Here is a 20,990-nt window from a genome sequence, read left to right on the forward strand (position 1 = left end):
GGCTCTGCTGTAAAAGTTCACGTACTCCACCCAAGTGGTACCGGGGATTTTTTTACAGTCTCGAAATCGCTGCCGGTACATTTCGGGGGTGAGTCCGTAGCGAGTGAGGAGGGCGGTCTTCATGTGTTCGTACGAGGTCATCTCGGCGTCGGGGAGCTCTAGCAGGGCGTCTCTCCCCTCGTTGATGAACTTTCCCCATAAGCCGGCGCCCCAGTCTTTGAGGGGTACTCGATGGGCGGTCATGGCGACCTCGTAGGCTTTGAACCACTGTTGGATGTCGTCGTTCTTATAGTATTCTTTGACGACCTCCTTGGGTATGTGCACCTTCGTGTCCACCGGCGGGGGTGAGGTCTTACCCCCGGCGGTGCCGGCTTCTGTTGTCTTGGCCTTGATTTCCAGTTCTTTGAGGCCGCGCTCATGCTCGAGCATGAGTTTATTTTCTTCGAGGTCTCGTTGTCTTCGCCTTTCCTCTAGGTCTCCTTCTAGCCGTCGTTGCTCGAGGGCTAATTTCCTTTCTGCCAGCTGTATCTCTCCTTCTTGTCGGAGTCGGGCGAGCTCCAACTCGTGGAGCCGGTTCCTCTCTTGTTCTCGGGCGTCTCCGTGGGGGAGGCCCGTGGCCAGGTTTGCGGGTCTTTCCCCCGCTGGGTTCGCGTCGGTCTCTGGGCGCCCGTTCGGGCCCGGGTTATCTTCATTCTGGGGCGGCGCGTTATCGGCGTCCGCCCAGGCTTGCAGGGCTGATTTAAAGTCCTCTTTGGTGTTGAGGCCCGTGGTAGCGATGCCAAGGTCCTTGCAGAATTGTTTTAATTCCTTGTGGCTGTAATCTTCCATCTTTTCTTTCTGGAATTCCGCTGTCGGTCTGGTTTCCTGAGTAGTCATGGTCGCGGTGTGTTTTTCTCGGTAGTGAGCGAATTACTCTCTTGTACGATCTGCGTCGGCTCGGATCCCGTCGCCTGCCACCAATGTTAGAAAGGCGACCCCGGGGGAGGCAGAAGATGTCTGACTGACCACCCCTAGGTCCACCTCTCCATCAAGAAGCAGCCGAGCGTTACTGAGAGGCCTCCTGGGTGAGGGCCCTCTCCTAGGATCGCACAGCAGAGTAACCACACACTACAAATGGACATCACACCAGAGGTCGAGTTCGTAAACTTTATCAGGAAACAAAGGCCGCTGGTTCGCAGCGATATGTACAAGTAGACTGAGGGGTCTGTAAAGTCTCGAAAAAGGGGGGTCAGGGAAGTGGGACAGTCTCGATTGGGGTGTATGAAGGGATACCCTGCGCACAGCTCTCAATCCTCGAGCCGGGGGTTCCGAGAGGTTGAGCCGCGGCAGCGCCAGCAGGCTCTCAAGATGGTTCGGCAAAGGTGGGCCGCGGCAGCGCCAGCAGGCTCTCAAGATGGTTCGGCAAAAGGGTGGGCCGCGGCAGCGCCAGCAGGCTCCCAAGATGGTTCGGCAAAGGTGGGCCGCGGCAGCGCCAGCAGGCTCTCAAGATGGTTCGGCAAAGGTGGGCCGCGGCAGCGCCAGCAGGCTCTCAAGATGGTTCGGCAAAGGTGGGCCGCGGCAGCGCCAGCAGGCTCCCAAGATGGTTCGGCAAAGGTGGGCCGCGGCAGCGCCAGCAGGCTCTCAAGATGGTTCGGCAAAGGTGGGCCGCGGCAGCGCCAGCAGGCTCTCAAGTTCTCTTCAGGTTCCAGGAAATGAGTTCTTCTGGGGTCGGCCGTGACAGCGTCAGCAGGGTTTTCCAGTCCAGGATACAACTGCCGTCCTACTCCGGGGCTGGCCCAGATATAGGACTGGAGTCCTTTGATGTCCAGACCCTCGCGCCTGGGGGTCAGAGGGGCCGGGAAGATGGTATCCAGACACCCAGCAGGGGGGTGGGGCCAGCACCCAGGGATGCCGGGGGCGATCGATACCAGGCGTCCGGGGACGGTTGGAGGGTCATCGAAACTCCCCTCCTCCGGGATCTGTCGAGTGGCCACTCGACCACCTGGGTAGATCTTGGCGCCTCGATGTCTGGGCTTCGCTGGGCCTGGGCCGGGGCCGGAGCCACGTGGTCGTGACGTGGTGGGCCCAAGATGGAGTCGGGCGCTGCCTCGTGCTTAGGTCGTGAGGGGCCCACGATGGGGCCAGGCCGGCAGGGGGGGGGTCCGGAATGGTGACCGGACCAGCAATGTTGGGGCGTGCAGTGTCGGGCAAAAGGGCCGCCCGATGCTGGGTGGAGGGCCGATGTCGTCCTGGGCCCGCCATGCGGGAGGGGTAGGACCACGCCATGAGGCCGGGTCCAACAACCACTATGAGTTTTTGTTTCCCAATTGTGTTCCTGGGATGGAGATTCTAAGATGTGCCTATCTCTTGGGAGCAATTATAGTACAATGTTTTGGTTCTTCTTTCGCTTTCAGAGTTAATTGATATTTAGAGGTTTTGCACACGGCAGACATTATTATTTTTGGGTTCCTCCCTTCGTCCCTAAGCAGTGTAGTAGGTTTCCTGTTTTCGAGATGTTTGCATACATATGCTCAATGTTCACGTTTCCAGCTCCTCATGTCTGGTTAGGAGTTCCACCAGGGAATTTTTTATTTCTGAATATTATGCCTGCAAAATATTCAGAAATATCCTTTTCCCTAAGAAATATTCCAAGTTCTGACCACCACCTAACGTCCCATATGCTTGTCAAGGAACAATTAATAAATGTATCAGTACCAGCAACTAGACTTTAAATTCATACTGAAAGTTCTTCTGAACTTTTGAAAGCAGAAAAGTATCAGTATCTGTATAAGTTACCACGTGCTGCGAAGTTTCTTCCTAGTCAGATATCCAAGCGGCAGGAGAAGGGCACCATCAATCCTGAGCTCCTACTCATCACTCCCGGAACACAGATCCTTGTAAGAAAGGTCTCCACGGGCAAAAAAAACTAAAATTTGAAGGACCATTTAAAGTCATAGACTTCTCACCCACAGCTGAAGAACATCGATACATCGGAGCAACATCAGGGTCAACCCTGCACCACCTCAGCACTGAACAATGAACAAGAGGAGGACAACTTATTCTCATTGACTATCTGAGAAGAAGAATGTGATTAATTTTGTAGTGTACGGATACAGCCGCAACACCAGCAGTGCAAAAGATCCTTATAACAAGATATGTTGATTTATTTTGTGTCTTTATCTTATTGTTGGAGTGGCACTGACAATGTTTTAATTGGTTTACTTTTCTTCCTTATTGCTTGGCTGAGAAGGCTTGTGTTACTCAAAAGGTTGAAGTTGTCCACACTACTGTGCATCCCATATCTTTTTTCCCCTTCACCTGCTGACACTTGTAGCAGTAGTAGTGACACCTTTAATAACGCAACGCGTTTCAATACCTCCATTGCCTGTGATGGTACTACTAATGTTACAGTGTCTCCCTCTAAGTCATCCTGTCATTGTAGGGATGCACCATTGGCCTGGCAGCACAATGTCCATGATTCTCGCCAGGATAATATGTGGTAAAACCAGATGACAATAGTATGGAGGCAGAAGACTAATGAATACTGTTATGTGTGCTCAAACATTCCCCATGCAGTAGCCACAGATAGACTGATTTTCCCTTGAATGTCTCCTACACCTGTTCCTCTACAGAATACGGGGGCAAGGTCAGATTATTGAGGCCAACATCTCTGAAGTGCTCGTAAATACCACAGTATGGGACCACATCCCAATAATGCACGAGGTTATCAATGACAATTCCAGAATAGAGGGGGAGGTAACAAAGATGCTCAAGATAGGAGTTCCTGACATCAACCTTAGTGCAGCTTTTGTTAGGAAGAATGGATTTAGGATAACAAGATCACCCTCAGACTGTAATGACTCTTTACGTTGCCCATGCCAAAATAGAACTGCTCTAAGTCTATTTGCACAAATTTAGATGGGATAGATTGGAAGGTACACTTGGGGTGGGGAGAAAATGTCCAAACATAAAAAAGCTTTCAAACTAAAGTCACCTCTTCTCTGATTTCTAGGAAATGGTGTGGTACCTGTTCGGCGCAACTCTGGATGCAACAGCACCATCTATAAATTGGACATGCAATATGGCACCTCCAGCCTAGTGGATTTCTACTGGGCTTGCGGGGAACGTCTCTATCTCCAACTGCCGCCTTGATGGAGCAGCCTGTGCTCATTAGAACAATGCATGAAATCTCACTGATCGTTGCAACAGCCAATATCTCCCACATCCATGCCCATCCAATGACTGGCTCTGTTATCCTGCTCCACCGATATCGGTGGTGTGCTGATTACTTTGGGTGGACAGCCTTCTTAGACATACCCCAGGAGTTCTGCCTATTTAACAAGGTCCAGCTTTCTTTTTTTCCAACACCATCATTATGATGTTCCAGATCAAGGGGAATGCACACTGGCTTTGAAAGACCAAGAGGGTATGCCTTCGGATAGGGATGTTGTACTGCACATTAAGTGCCAGCCAACGATGAAGAAAAAGGCTCCATCACCAAGGTCATCGAGGACTTGAACAACATAGAGAAGAAAATGATTGCTGAAGGAGGAGCCATAGCAGACACAGCCACTGATTGGTTGAACTTTGACTGGATGCCTTTGGGGCTGTCTGCCATTCTAGAAAATGTTGTTACCAGTTTTCGGTGTGCTGTTCCTCCTCTGTTGTACCGTACAGTTGGTCTGTCATTGTGCTAAAAATACTGGTAGTAAATTAGTAAGTATGTATTTTGTAGAAATAGTGAACTTTCAGAATGCCTATATACAAGATGGATAGAACAATGAATAGGGATAATTTAGCGCAGCTACAAGTTGATTTCACAATGCCAGGACAACACTTACTGCAGCCCCCTACGATTACCAAGTGCCAGGTCAATAGCCCCCACCTCACCACTAGTAGATACCAACTGAGATAGGATTTAAATGTAGATACACGATCATCCAACACTGATAAACTGTACCTCCCTTGTTGACATACCTGAAGGAGAGTATAGAGAGTTAAGGAAGATGCAGGAGAGCCAATGTTCCAATGTGAATGGTACCCCTAGGATACTCCAACTAGGAAGAAGGCCTGCAAAGAATGCTGTAAGTGTTTTGTTCAAGAATGAACAAGAGGAGGGATTGCCATATAGTGCCCCAGGCCCATTCTGTCAACATCTGAAGCATAAGAGTCTCAAATGTCCCTGCCAGCCCATATACAGGGTTGTGCTAAAATTGTTCACACTGCCTTGATTGTCTACAGAGGCAGTAGGCCTCACATCCTCCTGTAACCTCAGATGTACCTCTTCTATGAAGGCCAATAACCTCAGGTCTTTCCGATGAACAAGTCTCTGAGCCCCTCTCCTCTGTGTGTACATCTTTCTGAACATCAAGAAGATGTACCAATAACAGGATGCCTCTGTCATCTAGAAAAACAAGATGGGTTAAGAGTAGGAGTAGGACCCAGCTGGGACTTTCCGTAGCTTTTAAACTAAGATAGCGACAGGGCTTAAAATAAACAATAGCCTTATAAGGAGCTTCCGCCTTAAAGCTTCTGAGAATTGACACAAATTGTTTTTGATAAAATATGCAACTTTTTGTTATGTTCTGCAGTCCACCACATGCTAAAGTTAGATCTAGCGGTCAAAGGTTCATCATTAAAAGTGTATAAAAGGGCCACTTACCAGCCCATTCGTTGATTATTTCACACAATGGTTTTTCACGGTGAAGTGCTCCTGGTTAACAGTTTTATTTAGCATTTTGATTGAGGTTATAATGCTTCATTGTACTTTGATATTCATTCTCTCTTCTTCTTTGCATTGTCGTGATTTTGAACTTACCAGGTTGCATGTTTCTGCTCATGATCTGCGATGTGCCTTTGACACTTGTTACTTACTAGATTGCATGGTGTTATTTTTGATTAATGATGTGTCATTGACCTTTATTGTTTAGTTGTTTGAATAAGTAGTGCCACTCCTGACTCAATTCCTACATTTTCAGACGTGTCTTGATATTTCAGATAGCACATTTCTGTGCTAAATTATGTGGTAATAACCATACTCCAACGCTAGACGTAGACCTTGCTTAAACATCTGCTAGGTGCAGAGCAGCACCAGACAGCTGAACAGGGTGTAAGAAGTCCTCCTTCCAAAAAGGACCCCTCCTAGAGCACCTGCTTTGCACACCCAGGACATATGCTCTAAATGTTGGCAATAATATATTTTGCATCATTTATCTGGGCCACTAGGTACACTATCCATCAAATCAATTTTTATTTTGCATAGCTGCCAAGGTTTCAAATTGCATTTGTGTGACATTTTTATAATGTCACTGTAATTATGAGTGACATTCAAGAACTATGAGTGACACTTTGTCGCTAACAAAAATCAAGCAGTGAAGACATGTGCAACATGAATTACAGAAATGACATCCATTTGAGGAACGAAAGAACTCTATTACCCATCTTAAAACTGCTTCAAAGCATCAGTGCACCCCACACACTAAGTTCTCCCGAAGTAAGGCAGCTCGAAAGGGACTGAGGCAGCCAGCGCCAGTGTGGGCGGAGGAGTCCCCTGGCAGGGCATGAATAAAAGGCCTCTGTTATTTCAAACATTTCTGTCACTCTATTTGCGGGCTTCCGTACAGGACTGAATGCTACGCAGAGGTATTTCCCTATTTGTGTATTTTTTATAAAGCGCGGACATTAATTATCCTGTGGCTCCACAGTCATGAAAATCATTCAGAAAAGCAAAGGCATGCTGTAGAACGTATGTTCACTGCCACCTATCCTTTGAAACGAAATTGGCAGTAAGTTTACAAAGTAGATCAGATTATGCTCAAAGTGCACTGAAGCGAGTGCAATCAGAAACACATGTGGCGGCGGCCATCGTCACATGAATATATGATTTTTCAACGATTTCAAGTTCCACGCATGGCATAACCACGCGAATTTTACATCGCAAGTGGCTTTACGACGCTGGAATTTACAACGAAGGATTGTACCACGTCTTACCTGCACGTCTTTCTCCAGCAGCCCTTACTTCCATCTACCATGGAAACAAGCGTCAAAACACGTCTTCCAAAATAAATAAAGGACTTCTTTTTTGACGTACACTGCACGTCTTTGGGGGAGGCTCTTTCCTTTTATTTCATTAATAACACAGAGCGTTTTTTTAAAAAATCTAAATCGCTCCTTAATTGTTGTTATTTTTTGGGGGGGAGACCCCCCCAGCCCCCCCAGACCCCCTCCCAACCCTCCCCCAGCCCCCCCAGCACGACTGGACGGAATACCACGTCTCCCCCCAACCCACGCTGAACGTACTTTCGTGGTATAGACGGTCGTGGAAGGCACCCACGTTGAAAAAACGTTTGCGTGGTAAGTGTACCGTGGTAAACGTTATGCGTGGGGATGCCTTCGTAGTAAATGATGTTTCCCTCGTCACATTACTAAATTAACACACACATGCGTGGCTGGCTGCAGCACTTACTGTTTAACTTGCGAAGCCGGAGTCACGGCGATGGGTTTACCACGGTGGTGGGCCGGCCGCCTCCTCGGTCGTCCTGGCTTCGGCACTGAGTCACTCCCTCGACAATTCACGGAGGGGTGATATTCTTCATTTAAACCCGGTGCCATGAATATATCTAGAGCTCCGGCCGTTATAATTTGTAGCGTTCAGGCCACAGTTATTTGTGGCGCTCTGGCCACGGTATTATCCTGTGCTCATTCCCTCCAGCCATGATTATAGGCAGCCCTCCCTCCGGCCATGATAAATTAGCGAGCCGCCAGCGCTCCAGTAGTAGGAAGCGACGTGACGTCCACCGCGATGACGTTCTGCTGACAGTGAGAGCGCGCCCCGGGATTGGAAGCACTATGATATATACACTGTAACAGTTCAGTGAGCATTCAGCTGAGAGCCTCAAGCCTGCTGGAGCAGCGCACTGAAGTCACAGGCAAGCCACAGATTCTAAGTTTTATTAAGTGCTTTCTGTGACAACCACCACACAGCATATGCGTGACAATGCATTTCAGTGCGGTAAGGCGGAGTACCACACTGAAATGCGTTAGTGTCACGTCAGTTGCGTGATCCTTGGCAGGACTGATTTTGTATGGCTATTATAGTATGATGTTCTTATATTAAAGTTACATTAATTATCATTTTGCTGGTGTGACTTTCTGTAATATCATCAGTATGCTTATTATGCTTAAATGGTCTGTGACTTCTTTTACTGAGGCACCATTAATGTGCTAATTAGCTTTCAATCTTAAGAATTTTCAAAACTTGAGAGCTCAGCTGCACTTTCACATATATTTACTCCCTCCCTCCACATAATTACACACAAACTTGTAAATCAAAGAAGCTAGACTTTTTGGTTTTGTTAATTGTTGATGCACAGAGGTTTCACCTGGTTAGTCTATTGGTGAACAAAGTAATTTGGAAATTGTCATGCTAATAGTATTTTGTACAGTCTCCTGTTGATTTGGACACTGAAATTATGCAATTCGGCGGGTGCTGCTTTTTGTTTTTATTGCAGAATTACGGATTTGATATATTGATATTGATATTGAAATGTATTTGTAGAGCGCTCGTTCGCCCGGGGGCTTCATGGCGCTATAGACAGGAACACATTGCAACAGCCAGAGGACGCATGGAGGAGCTTTTCAGAACGCCTGAGAGAAGAGCCATGTTTTAAGGGAACGTCTGAAACTAAGAATATTGTCACACATTTTTAGGTGCAGGGGAAGAGAGTTCCAGAAGGTCGCTGCAAGGTGGTCAAAGCAGCAGCCTCCAAGACGTTTCCTTTTATAAGAAGGGACAATCAGAAGGTATTTGTGCATGGAACGGAGATTCCGGGAGGGATTGTATTTTTTGAACAGGTCTCTAATGAATAGGGGGCCAGTCTGATGTAAGGACTTAAATAAAGTGCACCCGGTCTTAAAAGCCACCCGTTGCTCAACAGGCAGCCAGTGTAGTTGTTTTAGGCCTAATCTAACAGACTGCCTCTTAGTTAGGTTAAGAATTAGTCTGGCTGCCTGATTCTGAATCAGCTGGAGGCGTTTCAACTCACCAACCTGGAGCCCAAGGTACAGGCTGTTGGAAAAGTCCAATCTGGACAGAACCAGGGAGATGACAATCTGTGTGAGCGCCTCCAGAGAAAAATAACGAGCAATTTTCTTGATTTTCTTCAGCTGGAATAGGCTGGAGGACACCACTGCCCCGACCTGTCTTTTCAGAGAAAGATCTTCACTAAGATGAATTCCTAGACTCTTGACCGAGAGCGACTTGGATGGTGGAGCTCCCATGCTGACTGGCCAGAAACCAGGGTTCCAGCTCAATGCGCTCCGCCCAGGCAAGACCAACTCAGTCTTGCCTGGGTTGAGTTTCAGGTGACTGCAGCTCATCCAACTCAGGATGTGAGACATGGTGTTTTGAAACACTGCCACTGAGTCTTCGGTGTTTAAGGGGAAGATGAGCTGCAGATCATCCGCATAATTGAGTATGGTTACTCCCGTGTTCCTGAGAGAGTACAGCAGGGGGCATAAATATAAATTAAAAAGCAGCGGTGACAGGGAGGAGCCCTGAGGGACTCCGCATGTTGTGGGGATGGTGGGAGCAGTAAAGGAGCCCAGCCTCACCGATTGTGTGCGGCCAGTAATAAATGAGCGGATCCAACTCAAGGCCGAGCCCCTGAGACCAGCCTGTTCGACACGGTTGACCAAGATGGTATAGTCAACCGTGTCGAATGCCGCTGATAAGTCTAGTAGCACCAAAGCCTGATGGATCCCCTCATCGGCATTCCGCCTCAGAGTGTTCTGGACTGAGACGATGACTGCTTCAGTTGAGTGAAGGGGGCGGAAGCCAGCCTGATTAGGCGCAAGATACTGTGAGTCTTCCAAAAATTTGGAGATACTATCGCAGACATGAGCCTCCAAAAGTTTGGCGCAGTACGGCAGCAGAGAAATGGGCCTATAGTTAAGGGGGTCCGATGGATTAGCCCCAGCTTTTTTCAGCAAAGGGATGAGGAGGGCTTTTTTAAAACTGGCGGGGACTAAACCCTGAGAGAGGGATCCGTTCAGCATAGAGAGAATACTCTCCGGGATGGCAGTTCCCACCTCGCCCAGAATATATGGGGGGCAGATGTCCTCAGGGGAGCCCGACTTAACTTTAGAAAGGAGTTTAGATAGGCAGGCAGCATCAATGGGGGGGAAAGATTCCAAAGTGGATGGGTTATAGTAAAGATCAGTCGGAGGGGGGGATGAGATGATGGGAATGCTTTGCTTTATGGCACAGATTTTATTAAAAAAGAAAGCGTTTAGTGTATTGCAGAGGTCCTGGGTTGGAGCCACAGCTAAGGAGGTTCTGTCGCTACCACTGAGGCTCTCCACAATTTTAAACAGTTCTCTGGATTTGTTGCGAGATAGAAGGATTTTTTCAGAGAAGTAGTCGGTTTTGTGTTTGTGGATGAGTTTTTGATACTCCTTTCGCGCCCTGCAGTAGTCGGCCTTGTCGAGATCTAAATACGCTGTTCGCCACTTTCGCTCCTTTTGACGGACTTGCAGTTTCAAGGTTTTAAGGTGCGGTGTAAACCACCTATGAGCATCTTGGGTGCGGGAGCGAGGGAAGTTGGAACAAGGGGCATGAACATTAGCTGCCTGAAGTAGCCAGCTAGAAAAAGTTTTTTCCATCCCTTCAATGTCCTGGTCTAACAGGGGGAGGGATAATGTTAAAGTGTCAATAAAGGCAGGGAGGTCAGCGTGCTTCCAGAGTCTAACTTTCCCTCCTTGCTGAAACAGCTGTTTCCTGCTTTCAGTGATAGTGATGGAAAAGTTGATCAAAAAATGGTCCGACCAGATACATGGGGTAATGGAATTGATGGTGAGAGGGATATTCTGTGACCAGATCTGGTCAAGGCTATGTCCTTTGACGTGAGTAGGGAGATGTATCTGCTGGGTAAGATTCAGATCTGAGAGAGTTTCTTTCAGTGCAGCTGCCTGCCCAACCAACTCAGTAGAGTCCATCCAGAGGTTAAAATCACCCAGCAGCACAATTTTCTGGTGACTGATTATCAAGGGGGCCAGATGTTCTGCCAGGGATGCAGCAAATGTGGGCATGCTTTGGGGTGGACGATAGATGAGGACCATCAGTAAAGCTCCACTGTTAGTGTCCATCCTAAAAATCATGCTATCCGATCCCGGCAGGTCAAAGGATGGAAGGAGAGAAAAGATGTGATTTTTAAGAATAATCGCAGCAACTCCTCCACCCCTTTTATTGGCAGATCTGTCCTCGTGCAGGATGTAATAGTTTGAGGGGACTGCAGCCAAGATGTCAGGTAGGGAGTCGGCGTTCAACCATGTCTCCGTAAGGAGTAAAATATCCGGTTGCTCTGCCTGAAGTAAAAGAAATATGTCGATTTGGTGTTTCACCATGGACCTAGTATTTAAGTAGTGACATTTAAAAATTGACTCAGCCCCCAACAGGGAGGTGGAGGCAGTGAGAGGGTTAGGACGCGTGGAGATATCGCCCATGAACTTAGGAAGTAGAATGCCGTGAGTGGCAGCACGCTTTAAAACATGCGCGGGTAGGGGGGGGCCATCGTTATCTAGGGAACGCAGACCTAGCAGGTCAGAGGAGGTATAAGTAAATATTTGGCCAGGGGAACTGGCCCCAGGCCCCGGTCTGCCGCGGACGGGCGCAGACGGGCTTGACTTGAGCGCGACTTCGGCGCGCACTCGTCGCGCCCGCTGCGCTCGTCCGCTGCGCTCCGATAGACACATTGGTTATGTAGCCTCTGTCTCGGGGTGACTAGACCGCTAACTCCGGTCCAGCCCTGCCCAAGATGGCGGCTCGCCTCACCCTCCACGCAAACGGCACCAGCCGCGATGGAACGGGGCGGGCAGCAGTAAGTAGATCAATGCGTTTGAATAGTAGGTAATTTTAGCAGTGAGTAGCACAATAAAATTTCAGTTTTTAAAATTTTTACAAATTTTTACATTTGTCAAAGCGCTGGCGCCGCAATCGCGCCAGAGCGCCAACAGTTGCTGTCCTTTGCTGCGCGTATTGGTAGTGTACCACAAAGTTCCCCAAGAGAGCCAGGCAGCTGCCACCAGCCTAGCGTTCTCGGTAGGCTCTGTGCCGGGGGTTGTTATGTAGCCTCTGTCTCGGGGTGACTAGACCGCTAACTCCGGTCCAGCCCTGCCCAAGATGGCGGCTCGCCTCACCCTCCACGCAAACGGCACCAGCCGCGATGGAACGGGGCGGGCAGCAGTAAGTAGATCAATGCGTTTGAATAGTAGGTAATTTTAGCAGTGAGTAGCACAATAAAATTTCAGTTTTTAAAATTTTTACAAATTTTTACATTTGTCAAAGCGCTGGCGCCGCAATCGCGCCAGAGCGCCAACAGTTGCTGTCCTTTGCTGCGCGTATTGGTAGTGTACCACAAAGTTCCCCAAGAGAGCCAGGCAGCTGCCACCAGCCTAGCGTTCTCGGTAGGCTCTGTGCCGGGGGTTGTTATGTAGCCTCTGTCTCGGGGTGACTAGACCGCTAACTCCGGTCCAGCCCTGCCCAAGATGGCGGCTCGCCTCACCCTCCACGCAAACGGCACCAGCCGCGATGGAACGGGGCGGGCAGCAGTAAGTAGATCAATGCGTTTGAATAGTAGGTAATTTTAGCAGTGAGTAGCACAATAAAATTTCAGTTTTTAAAATTTTTACAAATTTTTACATTTGTCAAAGCGCTGGCGCCGCAATCGCGCCAGAGCGCCAACAGTTGCTGTCCTTTGCTGCGCGTATTGGTAGTGTACCACAAAGTTCCCCAAGAGAGCCAGGCAGCTGCCACCAGCCTAGCGTTTTTGCCACATAATCCATCATCTGCTGCATAATGTGCAGATTTTAACCAAAAATTATTTGTAGCACGAATGGATAAAAACTTACTAAAAACGGGGCAATGTGTAAGCGTGTGATGGAAGGCCCTTTGCAAAGGTTAACTGGTCATCTTTCAGAAGCTTGTTTCAATATGTGCTTGTTAAACTGGTACTAATAGGAGAAATCTTTACCCAGGCAGTATTACCTTGAGTAAAATGACATAATAAGGAAGGAATACTAAAAATGTGCCACGTTATGCCGCTTAATTTGGCTTTTCGTGCCGCATACTTCCTCTGGCCCTGATCACGTGCCAAGTTCACAGCCAGTCTGTGACGTTCTAACCTCTGACACTACGGAAACACCGCATAGGGTCAACAGGGAAGTACGGACTTCAGCAGACTGGAGCCGAGTCCCTCCTCTATGTCTATGGAACTGAGTCCTTCCTTAATGTCTATGGACCCAGCTGAACAGTGTGGCAGTATTCCCAAAGATGGCCGCCTCCTCTAAGGCTTCATTACTCCCACATGGGTCTGTTAACGTTGCCAGCTTTCAAGATGGCCGACTTGGCCTGCGCCATGGACGTAGAAAGAGGCCTTTTCCAGGAAGTTGGGGGCGCAGAGGAGGACACCCCGATATCAGGCTGTATGGGGGCAGCGAGACCCCGGGTCATGGGCCGAAGGGAGGAGAGGCTCGCTCCGTCCCGCAGGGATGCGCACCGCGGCCAGGGGAGCGCAGGAGGACGGCCGGCTCGGGACAGAGAAGACGCCACCGCCAGCGGGGCCAGCCCGCCGAGGCCTTAGGTCCCCGGGGCTCCGGGCGCCGCCCGCTCCGGGCCTCAGAACCGCTTAAGCGCTCTCGCCCCATCCCGTTTCTCCAGCTCGGCCTGCACCGTTTGCTCCTCCGCAGCGCCTCCTGGCGGCCCGCGCAGGCCGCGCTCCTCCCTCCTCCCCCGCAGCCGCCCCTTCCCGAGCACCGCCCGCCGCCGGGAGAGGAGCCGCCAGCGCCGGGGAGCGGCCCGAGCAGACCCCGGCGGAGAGGTACTGAGCCCCGGAGGGCTGGGAGCGGGGGGTCGGGGTGTGCGAGGGCAGGGGGAGGCCCAGGGAGAGGGGGAGGTGGGGCTCTGCCCTCCCGTCACACTCCCTGTCCTGGAGCCTCAGGTGCTCTGCCACCCTAGGTACCCCTCATCCGTCCCAGGCACCCAGTGTCCACCTCTAACCTGCCTCTACATCTCACACACCCCACCAAGAGTCTGGAGATGAGGCTCTGCCCTCCTGTTACACTCACTGCCCAGGAGCCTCAGGTGCTCTGCCACCCCAGGTACCCCTCATCCTCCCCAGGCACTCTCTGTCCACCCATCTCCTGCCTCTACCCTCTTCATCTCTCACCCCGCTCGAGTCAGGAGATGAGGCACTGCTCTCCCGTCACACTCACTGTCCTGGAGCCTCAGGTGCTCTGCCACCCCAGGTACCCTTCACCCCCTCTCTTTCATATACACCCGATGCCCACCTCTCTCCTGCCTCTACCCTCTTCATCTCTCACCCCCCTCAAGAGTCTGGAGATGAGGCTCTGCTCTCCCGTCACACTCACTGTCCTGGAGCCTCAGGTGCTCTGCCACCCCAGGTACCCTTCACCCCCTCTCTTTGATATACACCCGATGCCCACCTCTCTCCTGCCTCTACCCTCTTCAACTCACACCCCCCTAAAGAGTCTGGAGATGAGGCTCTCCCCTTTCTCTGTCTGCCCTCCCCTCACACTCCCTGTCCTGGAGCCTCAGGTGCTCTGCCACCCCAGGTACCCCTCATCCTTCCCAGGCACTCTGTCTCCACCTCTATCCTTTCATGTCACACCCCCTGAAAAATCTGGAGATGAGGCTCTACCCTCACTCCCCTCACACTCATGTCCTGGAGCCCCAGGTGCTCTTCCACCCCCCACCCCCTCCTTTATATAAACCCTATGCCCAACTCTTCTTCCTCTACCCTCTTCATCTCACACCCCCCCTCAAGAGTCTGGAGATGAGGCTCTGCCCTCCCGTCACACTCACTGTCCTGGAGCCTCAGGTGCCCTGCCGCCCCAGGTACCCTTCACCCCTCCCTCATATACACCCTATGCCCACCTCTCCTTCCTCTACATCTCACACACTCCCTCCAGAGTCTGGAGATGAGGCGCTACCCTCACTCTTACTGCCCTCACACTCGCTGCCCAGGAGCCGCAGGTGCTCTGCAACCCCAGGTACCCCTCATCCCTCCTTCATATACACCCAATGCCCACCTCTCTCCTGCCTCTACCCTCTTCATCTCTCACCCCCCTCAAGAGTCTGGAGATGAGGCTCTGCCCTCCCGTCACACTCGCTGTCCTGGAGCCTCAGGTGCTCTGCCACCCCAGGTACCCCCTCCTCTTTCCCATTCACCCAGTGCCCACATCTCTCCAGCCTTTGCCCTCTTCATCACGCACACTCCCTCTAGAATATGGAAACTGTGCAGTGCCCTCCTGTCACACTCACTGCTTTCGGTCCTGCAGCCTCAGATGCCCTGCAATCCTGGAACTAACTCCTCTGCCCATTCAAGCTCTCTCAGGTGTCTGTATCTCCAACTGTACTCTGGGACTGTGCTTCCACTGACACTTTGCCTCCCCGGGTATCTCCCTCCTTTCCGCTCGGGTACCCTGTCCCCACTCCTTTCCTGGCTCTACCAGCTTCATCTGACTTATCCCATCAAAAGTCTGGTGTTGGGCTGTCACATTCAGGGGCTGAGACCTGCATCCTTAGGTGCCCTACAGCCTCGGAACCACCTCCTCTGCCCGTTCATGCTCTCCCAGGTATCTGCATTCTGCTGTGGCCGTGCTACCCCAGGTATTTCCCTTTTTCCAGTCCCTATCCCTCTTCTGGCTCTTCCTGCTTCATCTTACTTACACCCTCAAAAGTCTGGAAAAGGGGCAGATGGGGTGTCGCACTCACTGCCCTGGGTCAGGAGCTGGATCCCTAGGGCCTCTGTGACCATAGGACTACCCCTTAAATGTCCCCATATCATCCAGGTGTCTGCTTCCACGAGTACCCTGTTACCCCAGGTATCTTGCCCATCCTTCCCAGCACACTGTCTCCACCCCTCTTCATAGTGGCTACCCCCTTCATCTCACCTACCCTCTCAAGAATCTGCAGATGGCGCTCTTCCCTCTTGTCACTCTCATTGCCTTCGGTCAGGCGGCTGGATCCGCATCCCTATGTACCAACCCCCCTACCTGCTGTGCCCACCCCTAACTCCTGGATAGCTTGCTGTACCATGATGTACTTCCGCAGGCACCCTGTTCCACCTTTGTCCTCTTACTGTCACTTCACCATTTCAAAATCTCTTCCGTGTGCAAGTCTTTTCCCTCCACTAGGGGATCTTTCTTGTACCTTCAGCCCCCATCATCTCAGTACTCCTACCCTTCAGTCCTGCTTCTCCCATCATACATATACCCATCCTCTCCTCTCAAATGTACTCCTACCCGCTCTGAAACTTACATTTAGTTTCTCCTATATACACACTTTCTATTTCATAAGTAAGCCCTTCCAGGGACCCTTTTCTCTCTTGCCAGTACCTTCCACAGTACCCGTCTCCAATGCTCCCTCTAATTATTTTTCCTAGTGTGTGACACCAGCATGGTTCTGTGTGCTCTTGTCTCAACTGTGTGCAGAATCAAAAGTAACGAGTAGTTATATGCAGGGCACTGGAATTATGCAATGTGCAGACGCTGTGTTTTTCTCATAATGATAGAATTGACACATTTGCCATATAATCCATTTTCTGCTGCGTAATGATTTACCACATAATACATCATCTGTTGCATAATCTGTAGATGTTAACAAATAACATTGTTTCTATTTCAAACTATTCACAAGTTAATAAAATGCAGCTTAGCATGTTGCTGCACAGTGTAAGGCTCTTTGCAAAGATTGACTGGTCACCTTTCTGTTGCTGATTGCCTTATTTGAGAGTTAAACCAGTACTAATGAGGTGCAACCTTTACCCAGACAATGTTAACAAGTGTTAACATATGAAAATAATGAAGTAATGTTCCACATTACATGTATAACTTGCCTTTTCTTGCTGCATAATTTAGTGAACCTTGCGGCATAATTTGACCTGTCCCAGCCGTATAATTCCAGTGGCCCTGGTTATATGTGGTCATTCATTGTGCATAGAGTACTAATTCTTAGGAATCCTGCTATCAGAGAGATGGGAAGATATGGGTTAGTGGTAGTAGGGTGAAGACATAGGGAAGCACTGAGGTGGAGGGGGCATATGTTCGAGGTAGAGCCCCTAATAGGCAATATGCCATAAGAAGACACCCATGAGCTCTCTATGCTTTACCTGGCTATCATGGCTGTTCGTTCTGAGAAGACCAGCCAAATGGGGTCATTGGGTGTCTTGGGGAGCCAAGCAAGCTCGATCAGGTAACCCTTGTGTAGCCAATCAGCAAAAGGGTCTTCAGTTGACATTGGCTGGAGAAGGGTTGAACAAGTGGAGGAGCAAGAGTTGCAAACATTAAAAAAAATAACAAGCAGTGACACAGAGGAAACCAACGCCACAGTGGGAGCCAATGAGCAATGTAAGCGCTATGCCAGGCAAAGTAAATACAATCGGGGTACATTTCATCACTATCCAGGGTATTTTAAAGGCTCAAAGACCATCGCAATAAGTCTCGCTCAAGTATTTAGGTGGACGTTTTTGCTTCAACCCTGCTATGTCTCAGGTTTGTCTGAGCAATGACTTTTGACACATCAACCAAAATGAAATCTCAACGTCTTGGCTATTACGCAATATTGTGTTAACTGCGTAGAAAGACTGATAAATATGTAAACATAATGAAAAATTGTTAAGATGCTGAAAAATGTTTGGATTGGAGCGATGCATTTGGGAAGTTTTGAAGCAATTTTGGAGCTGCATTAAAGTTAAGTGAATGCGTTTAGTACCAAATAGTTTTCAAAGGGATGTTCTGAAGTGCTGCTTTTCCAGTAAAACAACTAACATTGGCGTTACGTTGCATGCATGGTATATCCCTTAATATGCACACGCCTGCGCAGGTCCAATCCCATGACCAGGTGTGCCATGGGGAACATTGTTTACATTGCATACCTCAGCTGGTGATAAGTAATACACCAGTAAAGGCAGAACAATGCTCAGGCAGAAGCAGAAGTAAGGGTCGACGGAACAACGCTCGGCAGAAGCAGGGGTAAGGGTCATACAGATGGGATGGTCTCGTGACCCGCTGTACCACCTCTCTCGATACGGTCTATATCTAGCTTGCATGCTTTCGAGGAGACTGATCGTGTCCTAGAGAATGTTACACTGCTAGGCCTGTTACAGAGAGCCAGCCAACCCCTACCCTACCTCTCATGAAAGGAAGTACATTCTGCATTATAGGTACACTAATATGGAAAACGTAATAATCCCCATTCGAGCTCCCATATTTGTCCACGCAGCGGTGAGTGGCCTGTAGTCGCTGAAACTGACAGATATTTTAAGTGGTAGGTATTGAAGATGTGCATGAGTTTCAACTACCCGTGTGAAGACGGGCAACAATTGTGAGCATAATAAAAAGACAGCGGGCATGCTCTGATACATGGGGCTTCAAAGAAACTTTCAACTGTTAGTATTTGCAGCTATAGGTGCAACGGTGCACAGGGGACCAAAAATTAGCTAGCATTCGCGCCAAGAATTTTCAATTCTATTAAGGACATGGATGCGAGGATTATGCTTACTCTTTCTTTACTATAAAAATCACAGCAGCCAATAAACACACAATTAGTATAGAAAAAACTACATTGTCCATGATGCTTTGCATCCACCACGCCTCCTTTGCCCTCATAAGAGCCCTGGGAACAGTCCCAACTTCCTCTTTCTTTGCTCGAACTTGCAGAAAAAAGTTCATTAACCAACAGTCTTATAACATCCTCCAACATGGAAGTTAACAGGAAACTCAGTTCCAACGCAGTTCTTCAACGGAAGAACTTGCCACTCATTCTTCTTATCAGCACCTAGGAAAAACAGACATGAACAAACCGTAACTTCTATTTAGCACCAGCATTAAGCTTCATAACAACGGGAGGGTAAGCATTATCAATACATTGAAACATAGCCGGGTATAATAATCCTCGCCTCCGTGTCCTTAATAGAATTGAAAATTCTTGGCGCGAATGCTAGCTAATTTTTGATTCTATTACAGGACCGGAGGCTTCGGATTATCCTAGTTCAACTCTTTATCAAAAACAACAGATGTTATATTGCCCACCGGCTTATAATAAAATTGTTTGAATGTCGACTCAGGCGACCAATCAGCACAATGCATGATATCTTGGATGTTAGCTCCCAGCATATATGACTTTGATGCCATGGCACCACGCACCAAGTGTGCACCAAACAGTTGAATATCAACACCAGCTTCTTTCATGATAAATTTGAGCCATCTGGCAATAGTCGCAGTGGACACAGGTTTGAAAGGTTTTTGCACAGCAATCAAAAGTTGGGTGGCAATCAAAAGTTGGGTGACACCCACTGGTCTCAGAGAACGAGTACATTCCTCGTAAGTTTTCAAGCTGTGGACAACACATAGTTTAGCATTACTTGGAAAAGCATTATATTCAACATGCCTGGATAGAGTTTTCGTACGTCCCGTAATAGTAAAGGAAACTCCTTCCGGAGTAAATACTCTACCTGTAATCTCCAGCGCACGTACATCCGATGAACATCTGCAAGCCGACAAGCATAAAAGCATAGCTAACTTTGCAAATAATTGTTTTCTCGAGAAGATCGTTAGTAGGCCAACTATCGAAGAGCTTAATGACCAATGAGACATCCCATAACCCAGAGTACTTTGGATTAGGAGGGTTTGGTACTCTTATGCCCTTAAGAAGTTTGCATATCATAGGGTGCATACCCATCGGTTTCCCGTCTATTTGGGTATGACCCACGGAAAGGGCCGACCGGAAATTATTCACTGATCTATAGGCCAAACCGCCAGCTGCCTTTTCTGAAAGAAAATTCACGATATGGGCCTTTTCTGAAAGAAAATTCACGATATGGGAAAGTCCTGCCCCCACGGGATCAAAGTCCCGTTCCACGCACCAACCCACCCAGCCTTTCCAGGCAGAGGAGTATCGCTTCCTAGTGGACGGGGCCCAAGCTTTTTTGATGAAGTCAGAAGCCGTTCCCGAAACTTCAGGCAAATCCCACTGTTGCCTGAAAGCCTCCATGCCATCGGCGAAGTCGCTGTGACCGAATCAGTGGGTGTTGCTCCCCGAGAGGACCCTGGAGAAGAGACTCCGACCAAGGGAGCATCCTGGGGAGATCGCAGCTCATCCCCAACATAACCGGACACCAAGGCTGCGATCACCACAGAGGCGACACTAATATAACCTCCGCTCTCTGCTTGAGAATGTGAGAAGTCACTCTTGGAATGAGAAGGAAAGGTGGGAATGCATAATTCACTGCTCCCGACCAATCCTGGAGAAATGCATCCGTTGCTGCTGGATCCGACCTCCAACTGAAAAAACTGGGAAGTTGCCGGTTCAGCCTGGATGCAAACAAGTCTATCCGACACGGACCCCACAGGTCCTGCAACCATTGGAATACACTGGGAAGAAGCTTCCAATCGCTGTAATCCCTGAGATTTCTCGAGTTCCAGTCCGCTATGACATTGGACTGTCCCCGGTATGTATTCTGCTATAATCGTGATCTGACGATTGAGGCAATAATGCCAAAAATCTTTGTTTATTTCCACTAGCATGGACGATCTCGTCCCCCCAACTTGTTTCTGTACCTCACCGCAGACACATTGTCAATCCGAAGAAGAATGCAACACGAGGTCTGCCGGGGGGACAGGGTCCGGATTGCAAACGACCCTGCTAGGAGCTCTAGACAGTTTATGTGCAATGCTAACTCCTGAGGAGACCACCTTCCGCCTGTGGAAACACCACAGCAGCGCGCTCCCCAACCCCAATGGCTGGCGTCGGATTCTAGGACCACTTTGGATTGAGTGCCAAAAATGGCTCTTCCGTTCCACGCCTCTACATGGCCCAGCCACCAGCGCATCTCGTCTCTCACCTCCTGCGAAAGGGGAACCAGGTCCGTATAAGCCGGACCCTTCTGAAGATGTTGTATCTTGAGTCTCTGTAACGCCCTGTAGTGAAGGGGCCC

At 49.3% G+C, this 20,990-nt stretch overlaps 1 protein-coding gene across 2 annotated transcripts in view; it reads left to right on the forward strand.

The window, feature by feature from the left end:
• The first annotated feature begins 13,410 nt into the window (after nt 1-13,410).
• Nucleotides 13,411-20,990, forward strand: part of LOC144828333 (casein kinase II subunit alpha-like) — a 213,553-nt gene continuing 205,973 nt past the window's right edge. The window contains exon 1 of one of the 2 annotated variants that reach the window (XM_078686446.1): nt 13,411-13,853. The gene's annotated coding sequence lies outside the window, so the exon portion shown is untranslated. The remainder of the gene's footprint in view (nt 13,854-20,990) is intronic. The other variant, XM_078686445.1, reaches the window with a different exon arrangement.

The sequence above is a fragment of the Lissotriton helveticus genome, chromosome 4_1 (genome assembly GCF_964261635.1).
Source record: "Lissotriton helveticus chromosome 4_1, aLisHel1.1, whole genome shotgun sequence".
Classification (NCBI taxonomy): Eukaryota; Metazoa; Chordata; class Amphibia; order Caudata; family Salamandridae; genus Lissotriton; species Lissotriton helveticus.